This window comes from Rhipicephalus microplus, chromosome 6 (genome assembly GCF_043290135.1).
Source record: "Rhipicephalus microplus isolate Deutch F79 chromosome 6, USDA_Rmic, whole genome shotgun sequence".
Classification (NCBI taxonomy): Eukaryota; Metazoa; Arthropoda; class Arachnida; order Ixodida; family Ixodidae; genus Rhipicephalus; species Rhipicephalus microplus.
This window is the reverse complement of record NC_134705.1, coordinates 121,973,056-121,989,828: the sequence shown is the minus strand read 5'-3', so window position 1 is coordinate 121,989,828 and position 16,773 is coordinate 121,973,056. Positions and strand designations below refer to the sequence as shown.

The window sequence follows — 16,773 nt, the reverse complement described above, 5'->3', positions numbered from 1 at the left end:
CGAGCCATCCTAGTGACTCAAGGTGATGAGAGAACAGGAGGGTCATAGCAGGCCTTCAGGCGACTGACGTGGACCATCTCAGGACCAAGGCGGCGCTTGTCCGTGGACAGCTTGAGTGGTTCAATCATATAGTTGACAGAAGAAGGGCGCTGTATGACGCGGCAAGGGCCAGTATACCTCGGTGCAAACTTTTGAGTGAGTCCAGGAGAGTGAAAAGGCACTCGGAGATACACCAAGGAACGAACGGGAAAAGTTTCCTGAACAAGAACACAGTCATGGCGGTCTTCTTGGAGGGCTTGATTATCGGCTGTGAAGGACCGTGCATGCTGATGGCACTCTTCCAGATGTTCGACCATTTCAGAAACTGGGCTGAACTCGAAGGCATCAGGATTGTATGGCAAAATTTTGTCGAGTTTGCTGCATGGGTCGGGGGCATATAAAAAATTGAGAAAAGCCTTTTGTTGATTGAATCACCGTATTGTATTCGCACGTCACGAAAGAAAGAACGACGTCCCAATTGGAGTGGTCGGAGTTAATATACATAGCGAGCATGTCTCACAAGGTTTTATTCAAACGTTCCGTTAGGTCGTTCGTCTGAGGGTGGTAGGCGGTTGACGTGAGGAGTACCGTACGGCATGAATATAGGAGCTGCTGCAGAAATTCGGACAAAAATACGTGACCTCTGTCACTCAGTAGCTCTCGTGGTGCACCATGACGGAAAACGAACCGATGAAAGATGAAGATTGCAGTGCCACGAGCACAAGCCAAAGGCAGCGCTGTCGTTAAGGCTTACCTTGCGATATGGTCAACAGCCACAATCACCCATTGATTTCCATCAGCAGAGCTCGGTAGAGGGCAGTACAGGTCAATCCTGACGGGGTCAAATGAGCGTGCGGGACATGTTAAAGACTGCAGTTGACCGGATGAATGAGGAATCGTCTTGCACTACTGACACAAGGAACATAAGCGAATGTGTGCGTACCAATGTGTACATACCCCGCCAGTACAAACGGGTCAGCATGAAAATGTTCGCAATTATCAGACCAAATATGGCTCGGTATGACGAGCAGCCATTTACGACTCACCACTTGATAGTTGCGACGGATATCAAGCCATCCCGTATGGCGAAATGCGTTGCCTGTCGGCGAAGGGAACGCGGGTAAGCAGAAGTTGATGTGTCAGTAAGAATAGTCAATAGCGTGAAAATCCAAGGGTCCTACAACTGTTCAGATGACATGTCTGCGACGATGATGGCAAAGAAGGAACAGTCAAGGGCTGATATTTATAATTCATCACATTTCACGGGTGGCCGTAAAACGCATCGTCGTCAGAGTGCTTTCGCCCCGATAGACAGTGCGAATGTCGAATTCCTGGTGGCGTAGTGCCCAACGTCAGAGACGACCAAACGGATCTTTCAGTGGAGCCAGCCAACAGAGTGTGTGGTGGTCAGTTACCTCATCAAAAGTTTGGCCGTACAGATTGGGGCGAAACTTGTTTAACGCCAACACAATCGCGAGGCACTCTTTTCCTGTAACAGAATAGTTGGCTTCTGCCTTAGTGAGGCCGCGGCTGGCATAGGCGATCACATACTCCGTAAAACCTGGTTTGCGTTGCGCGAGTACTGCACCATGCCTGACGCCACTTGCATCTGTGTGTACTTCGGTCGCCGCAGTGAGTCGTGATGACGCAGCACGTATGGTAAGTAGTTGGCGCAATGTTGCGAAGGGTTCGTCACCGGCTGCTGTCTAATTCGAAAGATCGGCCGGGCTAGCAAGGAACTTGGTGAGCGGAGCGATGATGGAAGCAAAGTTCCGGAGAAATCGACGAAAGCAGGAGCACAGGCCCACAAAGCTCCGTAGTTATTTAACTGTAGCCGGCTTAGGAAATTCGGCAATAGTACGATTTTGTCAGGGTCGGGTAAGATACCGACTTTGGAGACGACATGACCAAGTATGGTGAGTTGTTTAGCCCCGAAGTGACATTTCTTCAGGTTAAGCTCAAGCCTGGTGTTTGTAAGCCAATGTAGAACCTTACGCAGACGACTGAGGTGCGACGTGAAATCGGGTGAAAAGACCACAACGTCGTAAAGGTAGCACAAGCATATGTTCCAATCGAGACCGCGTAAAATGCTGCCCATCATTCGCTCCAGTGTGGCGGGCGCATTGCAGAGTCCGAATGGAATTACGGTCTCAGCCATTGAGACCTGCCGATAACCTGAGTGGAGGCCAAGCGAGGACAAGAATTCTGTGCCTTGGAGACAATCGAGAGCGTCGTCTATGCGGCAAGAGGGTAAACGTCTTTCCTCGTAGTGCTGTTTAGGCGTCTGTAGTCTACGCAGAACCGAATAGAACCATCTTTTTTGTTAAATGCGAAGCATTTCTTAGCGAACTTCGGCGTCTTTGGGCATATCTATGTATCTATCTGTCTATCTATCTATCTATCTATCTATCTATCTATCTATTTATCTATCTATCTATCTGTCTATCTATCTATCTATCTATCTATCTATCTATCCGCTTACGCTAAGGGGCACTCGTGGTCACCCCATTTACTCGGTTTTAACCAAAATTAGCATGGGAGGGTAAGATGGTTTGACGTATACGACGCGCTTGTCAAGGCATGAATAATGTCACAATCCCGTCGCGTACGTCGTGAAACACTTGCCTTCAGATAGTGGCACATACCCATGGACGGGTATGTTTTGTTGGTATGCGGGTAAGTGCCACAGGTGATTAACGTTTAGTATGTACCTATGAACGGCGAAAACACACATGGGCACTTTTAACGCACGAATGTTAAGAAATACCCGACGTCGGTAGCGTCGACCCGACGAGGCTCAGCTAGAATCGAATCCAAGCATTCAGGGTGCCAATGAAGCCTTTCACCACAGAGCGGCACCAGGTCTCGGAACTACGTTTCAATTAGACGTTAATCTGTGTTCAACGTCAATAGTGGTTGCAGTGCTGCCTACCCAAATTTATAAACTCTACATGCGTACTATTTTGATACAGCCGTCAGGGTGGGTTGACGTCAGATGTGTTTAGTTGTCATGCGCTGAAGCTCATTTATGTAGCAGTATCCGGGGCCAGCACCTTCGCAAGCGTCAGCGCTTCATATCAGCCTCTGGTGTTGCTAATGCACATGTTCGAGTTGACATCGTTGTAAATGTACAAACAACTGGTTATATAAACATCTGCGATTCTGCAACATATGTATGAGCATGCAACAGTTGTACATTTAGCATCATTTCATGACGTGTCACTCAATAATAAAAAAAAATTCAACATGGCCGCTTTTCCTCCACATGCTTCACGTAATGTGGACATCCAGGTACGTGGGATCTGCCAAATTTTTCGACGAGTAGAACTGGGGAAGACCAGGGGATACAAGAAGGCTTGATGACTCCGCGCTGTAGCATGTCATCGACTTGTTCTGTATTTACGTAACGCTCCGCCGAAGACACACAATAGGGGCGGTGGCGTAAAGCCGTACTCTTCCTCACGTCAATTGTGTTAACAACGGTGTTCGTTTTTTCTAGTGTCGCTTCGGGAAAGTCAAACAAACGCCTGAATTCGTGCAACAGGGTAAGAAGCTGTGCTCGTTGAGCAGCGGCGAGATGGCAGTCAACAGAATGGTGAAATGCATCGGACGACAAACTGTTCCTGGCAAACTGAGGAACCAACGCGTTCAGCTCCATATTGGGCTTGGTGGTGAAGAAATTGGCAGGCACGATAGTACCTTCATCGATAAGCTGAATGTGGCCGAGCCTCTCGTTGTGGCGCAAACTGAGGGGGCACGAGTTCGGATTGGAAATAAATATTACATTAGTGTCTTGACAAAGCGCAAAAGCGGCGAATGGCAGCGATGTGTGATGGCGGCTACCGAAGATGTCAGATGGCGTGAATAGGACGGTAGCGTCAGAAAGTGAAGTGCAGCAGGCAGGGACAAACTGGACGCCGAAAGGAGGATTTATGTCCGTCGCGACGACAAGGTTAGCCACACTAGATACGGCCGCATCAACAGAAGGCGCGTCACGGTGACAGTTTCACTTTGGCCCGAGCGCAGTCCACAACGGTGTGATGACGTGATAAAAAAGCATGGCAGATCACACGTACAAAAAGAATCGATGATATGCAAAGCAGGAATGGGAAATGTTGATATGTCACTTTAAAATCAAGGCAAAGTTATGGGATGGAGATAAAGTATGCCGTACGTGTCTTCCGTGTCATTATTACCATGTTTGGATGTGTCTTTTGCCTTCGTCATCTATTCACGTCACGTGATACCAAATTTAGTACATGTAGAGATAGCGAAACGGCCACGAGCATGCTATGAGCGTGGCATGTTTTCATGTTCTTACGTGACAAGCGTGTCAGGATCATGATGTTTGCACCAGTCATATATTTTGGCATCCATTGACGTCAAGTAACACCAAATTTGGTGTATGTGGAGCTAGCAAAACGACCGCGAAAGCATCATGAAGGGCCAATTACACTCCAGCGTAGCGTTGAGGCGCCCACGCTAGGCACAGCAACGCTGCGTTAGCAAAACGAAAGCTCTCTATAGTCTGACGCCAGGCACGAGCAGCGTCCGTCGGCGTGACCTGACGGCAACCGACGCGAAATGCAGCATGTCGCAATTCGCGCAAACGTGTTAACCAGACAACACTGCGTCTCCCTCTTTTCGTAACAGAAAGACAGCGGATGCACTGAAACGCGCATGCGTCAAAGCAACACAGTGCGGACCGCACCTGCGAATATATGGCAGAGCCGGCGCATGGCTGGCAACGCGGCGTGACGCGACGAAATGAACGCCGGTGAGCACGCGCACCAGGTCACGTCGAAATGTATCGGCGCCTTGACTGTGGCATGTGGTCATTTTCTCACATGACACGCATGTCTTGAATATCATGTTTGCACCGGTCACATGCCTTCGTCATCCATGGGCGTCATGTATTACCAAATTTGGCATGTGTAATCTAGCGAAACGGCAGCGAGCACATCAATATTGTGGCATGTAGTCATGTATTTACATGACACACATGTCGTGATTATCATGTTTAGATGTGTCATTTACCTATGTCGTACGTTCGCGTCACATAATACCGAGTTTTGTACACTTGAGCTAACGAAATGGCTGCAACCGCATCATGAGCATGGCATGTAGTCATGTTGTCACATGACACCCATGTCATAATTTTTCACGTCAGGGTCAGTCGTTTGTGATCGCCATGCAATCATGTCATACCATACCAGTTTTGCAACATGCGAAATGTGAATGAAACCGCCGCAAGAGCTGCGGTACCATGAAATGTAAATCTTGACATTCATAAAATACATATCATGATTTTTATGTTATGACTAGTCAGTTATGTTCTTCATACAGTAATGTTGTGTCATACCAAGTTCGGTACTGCTAGTATTATTAAAACAGCCAGGAGAGCTAAAAGGCGCAGGCGGCTAGATTGATAGATAGATAGATAGATAGATAGATAGATAGATAGATAGATAGATAGATAGATAGATAGATAGATAGATAGATAGATAGATAGATAGATAGATAGATAGATAGATAGATATGCTTAACGTCGCTGATGCTCGCAAAGAAAAGCTTCGCATTTAAAATCCCATCCTAGGATGACATCGTGAAAACATGCACCAGTCGGCATACCACTTCGGCCTAAATTTGTTGGGTGCTTTCAGTGCTAAGAGAAACCACGGGAAAATCATCGTTACTTTACGAAGAGAGCGGCCGAGTCTTCGACTAATCCCAGATATCGCGGCACCAGTATCGATTAGTGCAAGTGTTCGTACACCTTCGATGATTACATCAATGAGATTTGCTGGGGACTAGCGAGGACTTAGACGATCAGATGAGTTGCGGCTACGGCAGATGAGCTGCGGCAGTTTTCCGTCTCAATGAAGGTGGGTCGTCTACGCATAGGTGACACAGAGTGACGACTTGCTGAAGGCAAAGATGAGCGGGAAGTTGAACGTCGAGAAGTGGAGGTTCGGGTACTGGAAGCATCATGCGCGTCGCGTTCGTTATTTTCAGGTGGCACGTGAGGCGCGTGGCATGGAAGCCGAAACGAGTAGACGTCGGCACTGGCAACACCTTGGAGACGTGCTCCTGAATAGCCCGTCTGATGGTCGGCGTTAGGCGGTTCATTGGTACTTCGGTGGTCGGCAGATACGAGAGACATGAAAGCTGTTGTGTGACCTCTTCGCGTATATATTCTTTTATCTGCACCATCAGGGTGCTGTCACCACCAAGGACCAGGGCAGCGAGAGAGTCGTGTGCTGTCGTCAGCCTCCGAACTGATGCACGTTGCTTGCGAAGTTCTTTCAAGCTCTCGCACAAGGTCACAATTTCGGACACGTTACTTGGGCCCTTCGCCACCAACATTTGAAAGGCATTATCGTCTACGCCTTTCAAGATAGGCCTGATCTTGTCTTGTTCGGTCATCTCAGGGTTAATTCGCCCGCATAAATGGATTGCATTGATATAGCTTATGGAGCTTTCGCCCTACCTTTGCGCACGTCCATGCAGGCGCTGTTTAGCACGCAGCTTGCGCACAGTGAGGCAATAAAACACAGGTGCATGGGTAATCTTGAAATCAGCCCAAGTGGCGAATTCAGTACGGTGGCTTTTGAACGACAGGCTGCCGATGCGTTTGAGGTAAAATGGGACATACTCCGACTCAGAGGGCTCGTCCCACTTGTTCGCGGCGCTCACCTTTTCAAACAGATGCAGCCAGCCTTTGACATACTGGTCGTCGGTGCCACTGAAGAAGGGGGATCTTGTCGGCGCAGGGTGGTAGGCACGATGAACAGCTGAGACTGGACCGTGCTTTGCTGGGTGGCGCCTTGCTCTGTGATCTGATCAGGCATTGTTGATGCGGCGGGCAGCTTCCGGCTTGAAAGTTGCATATTTGCGTACCCAGCACGCTTCTACCACTTTGCAAGGAGGTTTAATAGTGCTGCCAGTTAGCAAGCAGACAGCCGGTACGGACAAGAATACTCGAGCAGTCCAGCGTCTACAGCTCGTGAACCCACTTGCGCTTTGCAATGAGAGGAGGACCCCCTGGTCATTGCCTTGCGAATTCCCTTCTCCAATGAGTATTTTGCGTATGCGAAGAAACTCCTTGTTGTGGAAATATATTATAAATCTATGTTACATTTGTTGTTGGCATTATTTTGTTCATCAAATAAATTTTTGACTGGTGAACAGTTATGTTGCTTACTTCTTTTAAAGTTCATACCATAGCTTTAACACTATACTCATATGGCCAATGATACTTTTCTTCCATGGAACTTCTTTCACACTAACAGCCAATTGCTATCGAAGAAAATGATCGAGAAAACACCACCTTTATTAAACGGTATGAGCTCTACCACTTTAAAGTAATTCCCTTTGGGTTGTGTGAGGCACCAGCAACACTTCAGCTGTTACACAAAGTATAAAAAGCTCCAAATTTTGGTTCTAAGAGTGACGGAATAATCTTAATTTCTATTCCTTTGAAGAATATATAGTACAACTGGTTTACGGTGCATGCTTTTGAAAAAAACTAAATATTCAAATGGAAGGAACAGTGGCTCTAATAATAACGGTGAAAATGAATACCTCACATGGTTAATCTGCTGGAGCATGAATCGAATAGGTCATTCATCAATCATCCCAGCGCTATAGCTGGTACTTATATTAGCTATCAGATATATCCCGTTACCAAGAACTAGCTACATGGTGGTAAACGGTATTTATGATTGAGGAACGAGCAATTTTAGGTGAATTAAGCCCACGTACCAATACTGTGTGAGATAACGTGAGGTATTTGAAGCGAATGGGCTGTATATTATCACAACAAATATTACCATTCCACACAAACTATTTGATACTAGATTGGTGCAACATTTACCACTGCAAGTTTCCATGCACTTTTCACAACTATCAAACTTTTTTGCACCGAAACCGCAGTGCGTAGAGTCATCCATAAAGCAGACTCTGTAAAACCAGTTGTAGTGCCAACCATGCTTGTCGAAGATGCAGTTTTCTTTACCTCGATGAACTTTGCAAGGAGAAGAATCTTTAATAAATAAAGACAGAACTTATTCCTTAAGTCGAATAGGAAATTCTGAAATAAATGCCTTCCTAATGTCTGTGCCGACTTATTTTCACCCACACAAGAACCATTTCAGTGAATAATATATCTATAAAGAACATTGCAAAAATGCATTCAAGCGTTGTCCAGTTGATACGCGTTTGTAGCGCTTGAGCGACAGCTTATTTCGCATGATGATTGTGTTGTATTGTTTGGTTTTCTTATTCCCTTCTTATGGGGAGCACATTTACAGGTTATCTTCTTCATGGCGCCATTACAACTTCGGTCTATCAGACTCCCATACGATCCTTGCACATAAGAACGTCTATGCAAGTCTTTGAATTTTGCTGGTAACAATAAGCTGCAATACATGTTCCTAAGACTTCACATCCAAAATTATTGAGAGAAAAAGCTTTATTTTCGTGAAAAAAGACTGAATGTCCAGTTAGCTAAAACCACTATTTGCAAATTTTCCGAAAAGAGAATTTTCACGGAATATTACAAAATACTTAAGGTGTCGCGCTCCATATTGCTCTATGCACACAATGAGCAGCGAGAGTAAAAATTGCAGTTACTTTGCTAAATCAGTGCCCTCCGTAAAAAAACAATTTAGAGAATGTGCCACATTGTTTATTACTCTCTAATTTCGAATGTTTTGTTTTCTGCTGCCAAAAAAGAAGGTATTTGCAAAATTATTTTCAGAACTCCAATACACTATTTTACCAGATGGGCTGATTCCGATTGACTTTTGTCGAGTCAAAAGCGAGTAGTAGTCGTTAAGCAGGGACATATTTTTATCGCAAGAAATATTTTAAAAATCCATTCGAAATTACCACTTCAGATTATCTTGAAGCTCCTATGATCACATGTGGCGTCCATGCCAAACCTAAACGCGATCGCCTACGCCCAAGCACGAGAACTTACTCGCCATGTAGGGCAGCCTGGGGGATCTTCAGTCTCCGATCTAACAGTATTTAGGTATTTTCTCCTGACTTTCAACGAAGTGACCAAACATTGTAGGACCCAAGCATCTAGCCTCCGCACGCTTCAAACTAGGACGTACCCAGGTCTTCATTCCCACAGCCAGTTCACTGAAGACATTGATCCAATATGCCCATATTGTGAGACCGTATGTACGTTAGACCACATGCTCTGGCAGTGCCCCCTATTACGCAATTCTCAGTCAGCGCATGACCGAAGGAGAATGAAACTCTGCGCTGAAGAGCTCAAAACTTGCTGGGACGCAACGCCTAAGAGCCATCACATGATTATGGGAGACACCGATTGCAGGACTCTAGCACATTGGACCACGCGGGTCTCAAGCTCTTTCTCTCCATTGAAAGTGCGGCCACAGCGATTGGCATTTCGTCCCGCCACCTGTTGCCCAATAGTAACAGTTCCTAACAAAATCAATTAGAGAAAAGTATCGAGATGTGCACTGCAGTTGTATTTGTGCATTCAATTTGTATGTACCATTCATGTACACACATCGTAAGGCAAGCAATAAAGCAACAGTTTACACTACGCGAATACCTGCGATTTATTTAGTCAAATTGGTCAAATTGTTGGACGAATACCAACGTAACAGTTTAAAAATGGAACCTATGTGTTTGTGTCTTGGTAGTAGAAAATTGCGGCGACTGGAACTATTTTTTATATCTGTACGCAATTTTTCTTTAATTTAGCAAAGGTATGCAGTTCATTATACCGATTTATGATTCTTATCAAGCTTTGGGGTGGTACATTATTTGAAATAGCAAAGATGGCTTTCAGATTGAAATCGAATTATCGAAGTCTGGAATTTATATTGGTGTTTTCTACACAACACTGTTTTGATGCCATAGATACAACACACGTCAAACAGGGTTCTGTCATATTGACAGCTTGCGAGAGCGCTGTGCGAAGTAGAGATGTTGGAAACTGGGGATAATTTAGATTGATTGATTGATATGTGGGGTTTAACGTCCCAAAACCAGCATATGAGTATGAGAGACGCCGTAGTGGAAGGCTCCAGAACTTTTGACCCCCTGGGGTTTTTTAACGTGCACCCAAATCTGAGCACACGGGCCTAGAACAATTTTCGCCTCCATCGGAAATGCAGCCGCCGTAGCCGGGATTCGATCCCGCGACTTGCGGGTCAGCAGCCGAGTACCTTAGCCACTAGACCACCGCGACGAGGCGTGGAAATTTGGAGAGAAAAAGTTGTATGACTTATCTGGGATGGAAAGTGTTTGAGTGCATTTCATATCTAGCAATCTGGGACACTATGGGGAGCGTTGTTAAAATTTATTATGGAGCAGTGCCTGATTTTTCGCTAATGGCACTTCAGGCACCTAATTCTGACGGCTTCCATACGCTCTACAACGCGATGAGTTTTATTGGCCGGCTGGAGTTTTTCCCTGAGACACTTTTGTGTATCCACTGAAAATGTAAGGTGTGATTTTGAAAAATAATTGTAGTGTATTGACAATTTATTAGCTAATTGCACCCTAGTGACATCTACGGTAGGACAAGCAGACTTTGTGCTTGCAATTTCGTGGAATTACGCTAGGTGAATTTTTTTCCGGCAGAGCTTTCCCAAATCGATGATGCAGAAAAGCAGCATTGTAGGGGTGAAATAATTATCTATCGGTAAATCGATGAGAAAGTGAAAGTTGATCATAGTAACTCCTCAGCAAAAGTCTGCAGATATGATGCACATTATGAGGTACAGCATGATGGTCTGTACGCCACGTGGTGTGAAAATGGTGAGCTAAGAGCGATGTCCCAAATCGCTGGGTATGATATGTTCAAGTATGGCTATTTAGTATTTAATTCATACCAATATGGTACCAGAGAGAATATTTCTTGTAGAATGTGCGGCTATTTACTATTTATTCCATACCAATATGGTACCAATTTTTTTCTTGTAGAACGCAAATAATCAATTTTACTTATGAAAGGACAGTCATCTCGACAAGCGACTACCTTTAAACTGTTTCTTTTTAGATTTTGGAAGGTGTTCTTCACTGTGGTTCATTCTCAATTGAAATTGAATTGGTTCATTCGTTCAATTGAATGCAATTCGAAAATTGCATTCCTTCAACAATAATACACAACTAATTTTCTGGATTATCACATAGCCTAAAATGCAGAAACAACAGATATTTTGAATAGTTTTGAGTACTCAAAAAGGGAAGTCCCTACTGGTGTCCCTCAGGGCTCAGTTTTGGCAACACTATTGCTGCTTTTATTCAATAATGACATGGGGGAAGCAGTTATATCCCGATTGAGATTGTGCGCATCCAACGATGTTTTATGTAGGTGTAGTGGTTGGGTTTGTCGCGTAGCAAGCCGTGTGACGCGAAGAAGATGAAGCCAGTGCCGAAAACAAAATGATGTTATTTTGGAAGAGAAAAAAAGATTTGCGAAAAATACAGTCATTGTGCCCGCACGTGGTTTATACACATAAGAAAAAGAATGCCCGGTGCCTTGAAGTGGAGCCCGTCGCTTGAGTTCACAGGTCAGCGTAACGCTGCAGAATGCATCGTGAGATTTTGGCGTAGCCGCACACTATGAGCAACATCGGCTAGCTGGTCGTCGTCAGCATCTCCGGTCTTTCGAGGACGCTCGCCAAACTGGAGATGTTTGCAAGAACACTTGCGCCGGATCTCGTGCTCAGTCATGCTGACACGCCATACCCTGAGGCCGTCAAAGGCTCGAGGACAGGAACCCGGCCTTCCGAAACCTCACGCGTAGTTGCGGGTTCACCCCAAGCTCTCTTGCACCATTTTGACGGTGTCCCAACAGCTCAGTTCTGCACGAGTGTCTTCTCTTCTTCAATGGGCGAGCTTCAATGCCCCTTCATTTTTGTCATCGCATTGGCGATGTGGTGTTGTTGTCTGCTATACTCGCATTTTTCGAGCTACTACATCAAAACACCCTCACTTAAGAAAGTTCTTCCAGTAGAAAAACTTGAAGGCACTAGGCACTGTGGACACACTGGTTCGCAGACGGAAGCACGCACGTAAGCACCACCGCACAGTATAGCAGTTCCAAGCCCCGCACACTCGGAACATTCGATCACAAATGTAAACACCAAAAAATAGAAACAAGTCACATAAATAAAGCTTCAGGATACTTGTATCTTATCACGCTGTCAGGTTGACGGCACAAGCACTGGGCATCGAGTTATTATGCAAACATTGCCCGCGAAGTTGGCAAACCACTCATGTATACTGCACCTACATTGTCACTGCCTTCTACATATTCGACCGAAAAGTCGTACTCCATAAGAATGAGGCTCCACTGCAACACTACGCTGTTCACAACGCTTGGGTGACTTGATGTAGACAAGTGGTTTGCGCTCAAGTGGTTTGTAGCAGAATGAATGTGTATCTGAATGAGTATATGTGAAATTTCCGGACCGCCCACGTAAAAGCCAGGGCTTCTCGCTTCACTGTAGCGTAAGCAGCTTCACGTGATTGTAGTCTACGACTTGGGTATGACACTAGATGCTGTATTCCTTCATGACAATCCATAACTATGGCACCTGCACTTCTCGATGATGCATTGGTGTGGAGTACAAACGTTTTTATAAAATGAGGTGCTTTTAGAATGGGTGGCGTGAATAACAAAATCTTGAGTCCATCAAAGGAATTCTGTTCTCGTTCTTACCAGAGAATTTTGTTAGGGGCCTTCTTCTTGGTGAATTCGGTCAGTGGATAAGAAGCTTCACAGCAGTTGTGTGGGACATCTCTGTAATAACCTGTGAGACCCAAGAACGAGCGTACTTCTTTTTAGTTCGCAGGCGCTTCGCAGCCTATATTTTGCCGAGTGTTTCAACCAGTGGTCGAATAACGCCTTGGGCAAGGAAATGACCGAGAATTTGACTGGATCCTTGCCAATCTCACTCTTTCTTGGCCGAATGGTCAAACCAGCCTCCCGAAGTCGCTTGAGAAAAAAACTCAAATTTAGCTACATGTTCAGTCCAGGTTTATCTAGCAATGAAGATATCGTCAAAGTAGTAATTAGTTTGTGCTATTTCTGCTACCAATTTCTTCATGACACGGTTAAACAAAGCTCTGGCGGTGTTAATACCAAATGGCATGAATCTAAATTGATACAGTCCTGATGCTGTAAAAAACAGTCATTGGTTTTGAGTCTCGATAATTTGAAACCTGCCAGTAGCCCTTAGCGAAGTCAAACTTTGAAAAATATTTAACTTGTCCAACTTGACAAAAAATGATGTCTACACTAAGTATAAGCTCGTTATTATTGACTAATCTTGTTATATTGCCTGAAATCGATCCAAAAGCGCATTGTTCCGTCCCTTTTCTTCACAACTACTATGGGTGAATCGTAAGCAGGCTCCGATGGTGTTATGATGCCTTGTCGTAGCATGTCTGCTACTTTTTTTTGTACCACCTCCAACGCAGCAAGTAGCATAGGGCACGGCCGTAACGCTTACGCGTTTATTCGTGGTCAATCATAGCTTGCACTGTACGAAGAACGTTTTGCAAAGAATATTCGTAAATACGTTGTAGTATGTGTTCAATAAGTCGATGACTTGCACGCACTGGGTAGGAGAAAGTGACTCCGATATGCTTACGTCGGCAGACGATTCCTTTCGTTGGAGTGGTTCACATGGTAGCTCGTCACTTTCAGTGTCATGCGCCTGGCTAATGGCTGGTTCCTCGTACGGTGGTGCAGGCGGTCATTCCTCATATATTTTAAGTAGGTTTTTGTGGAATATCGGGCTTCTAGTACCAAAGAGAATTGCATAATCGACATTGTTTCTTATCTCAAGTACATTAAAGGGTCCTTTGCACGTCAGAATCAATTTTTTTGGCATGCCACTGAAGCAGCAACAGAACATTGTCTCCAGGCGTTAATTGACGTGGCCTGGCCTTTTGATCATGATGCTTCTCCTGCACCAACTTCGCTTTCTTAAGCCCCTCCTTTAACAAACGACAGGTGTCTTCAAGACGGTTCCGCAGTTAGACTACGTAATCATAGGAAGTTTTTAGATTATTATCAAGGTTATCAGCAGCCCATATCTCCCTCAATATTGCCAGGGCACCTCCGACGTAATGGCTGTGGAGCAAGTAAAACAGGGAGAAGACTAATCTGGACTGTGGAACTTCGCGATTGACGAAGAGTAAGGGCGGCAAGTGCACGCCCCATTTCGTCGTACTCTCCTGAGACATCCTCTTTATCATATGCTTCAGTATAGCGTTGAACCTTTCTACAAGGCCATTAGTCATATAATGATATGGTAATGTTCGCAGTTCTTTGAAGTCGAGAAGTCGGCTTAGCTGACCCATTAGATGTAAAGAGAACAATGTGCTCGTGTCCCTGATTATAAGCCGTGGAACCCCTACACGAGACACCTGCAGGAGCACCTCAGCGAATTTCTCCATCTCAATGCTTGGCAGTGCTACATTATCGGCATAATGCATTGCCATGTATGTACGTCCTTATTTACGTATGTATGTACGTACTTATTTCCAACCTTTAGAATCGGTAATAATGAACCAACAATATCGATGGCAACTCTCCTGAATGGGGTGTCAATTATAGAAGCGTCGCCGACTGGTACACGACCTACCAAGTGCTTGAGAATTGTTCTTTGACATAAGTCACACGATTTAACAAACCGTGTGATGTCTGACTGAACCCCTCGCCAGTAGAACAATTCAAGTACCAGGTCTGTTGGTTCGTTTAATTCTCTGGTGGCCCGATAGGATGTCTTCGTGGGTCGTTTTTATCACAAAATATCGGAGGCACCTTGGTAACATGCCCCACCGCGGTGGTCTTGTGGCTGACGTACTCGGCTGCTGACCCGCAGGTCACGGGATGGAATCCCGGCTGCAGCGGCTGCATTTTCGATGGAGGCGGATATCTTGTAGGCCGGTGTGCTCAGATTTGGGTGCAGATTGAAGAACCCCAGGTGTTCAAAATTTCTGGAGCCCTCAACAATGGCGTCTCTCATAATCATATATGGTTTAGGGAAGTTAAACCCCAAAAATCAATCAATCAATCAATCAATCAGCCTTGATACCATAAGCTGATATACACGCTCTTAGAGTGAAGGGTGTACTTGCGATAGAGGATTACGTCCTTCATAAAAGACAATATTTCAGCAAACCTTGTCTTGGCCTCTTGGTCAACTGCTTCGAAGCCTTTCTGCAGGCTGCTTTTTTCTTCCTAGTTGGTTCTGAAGTCCTGTGAGCTGATGTCAAAGGGGTTAATAACTGGTGCCAGGAGTACATGCGGTTTCCCTGTCTGTCGCTTTACCGCTGAAACGTATGTCTTGACACCTGTTTTGCTTGCAGCCGATGTAGAAGTCTTTACGTAAAAGGGTCCGTGTGCAGAACCGGAATTTTCTGTGCCAGAAAACTCTTCTGCAGCATTCTTGGTGTAAAGATTGCTCTTCCAAGTGTGATCAGAAATGTGAGCATCTTGAACACCTCGTACATTTCCGAAGAGAACATACTATAAAAGATCATCCACATAAATGGTTTGAGTTCTGCCTGTGAAGAAAGGTGAAATAGTTTCCACATGTGCTTCAGGCTGCTTTATCAACCGTGCATCCAAGAGGTAAATCGAGGAAATCTTTCCAGTCAGCTTGCTATCGACCACGAGAGACCTTTCGACAATAATTTATTCGCATCTAGCATCTCACAGTAGTTTTCAGGGATGTCCTTCGAGTACACCTTCGGTCTTGGGCATCGATATTTTCTTCAATTGGTCGGGTGCGTTTCCGCACACTCCGTACTATCAGGAAGACAAACAGACGCCTGCGAATTTTAAAATAATGACCTTGGCATCATATCTTCGTTGTAAAGATAATGAGGCCTTCTTAACGCAGTTGGCCTTTTGGGGCCGTCACCTCTTTTATGTTTGGTGCTGGGACACTTTCCATAGAATGGTGGCTTTGCACCTGGATCCTTTGTGTAAATGCAGCAATCAGCAGCTCTGTGACCCTTTTTGTCACAAAGGAAGCACTGCGGTTCCTTGTTTTCGTGTGGCCACTCAAACGTTCAAGTTGGACCGGGGGTTTGCTCAGATTATCGTATTTACCTTTGCAAAGTAATCAAACCCTTAGCCTATAAGTAGTGGTCTGTAGCCTCCGCAAGTTTTTCCAGGCTTTTACAGTTTCTTTCATTAAGAAACAGCAAATTTCTCAAGGCATTGCACGAGAAACTGCTTCGAGACAATTTCGTCTCGCAGAGCATCGTAGGTACCATCTGTTTTGGCCATTTCTTACCAATAATCAAAGTAACCTAACAGACGCCCAACAAAATGCATTTCCCTTTCAGAATTATCTGATATTGCTGATCGAAACTTTGTCCGATAGCCTTCTTCCGTGACGCTGAGGCGTTGTAGTAGCGTTTTCTTTAGCGTTACGTAGTGCATGGCATGTTCAGGTGCCATCCTACCAACTACACTCAAGGCTTTTCCGGTCAAGCAAAAGCTAAGTGACAAGGCCCACTTGTCTTGCGGCCAGTTTTTACTAGTACCGGCACGCTCAAATTGTCGTATATTCATCCAGCTCATCGCATCCACCGTTAACGGGTGAAATGAGTTTATGTGGGTTTTGGTAGCTCTGCGTTGTGCCTACGGGTGTACCCTCGGTAAGCTTCCCAGTGGTTGTCCTACCTACTGTCACGCTACCTACTGTCACGCTACTG

General features: G+C 45.2%; 1 long non-coding RNA gene across 1 annotated transcript in view; it reads right to left on the bottom strand.

Moving 5' to 3' along the window:
* LOC119168642 (uncharacterized) overlaps positions 1 to 16,773 on the bottom strand; it is a 73,633-nt gene that overhangs the window by 15,419 nt on the left and 41,441 nt on the right. Inside the window, exon 4 of the long non-coding RNA XR_012884262.1 lies at positions 7,916 to 8,083. This is a non-coding gene — a long non-coding RNA (uncharacterized LOC119168642). The remainder of the gene's footprint in view (positions 1 to 7,915; positions 8,084 to 16,773) is intronic.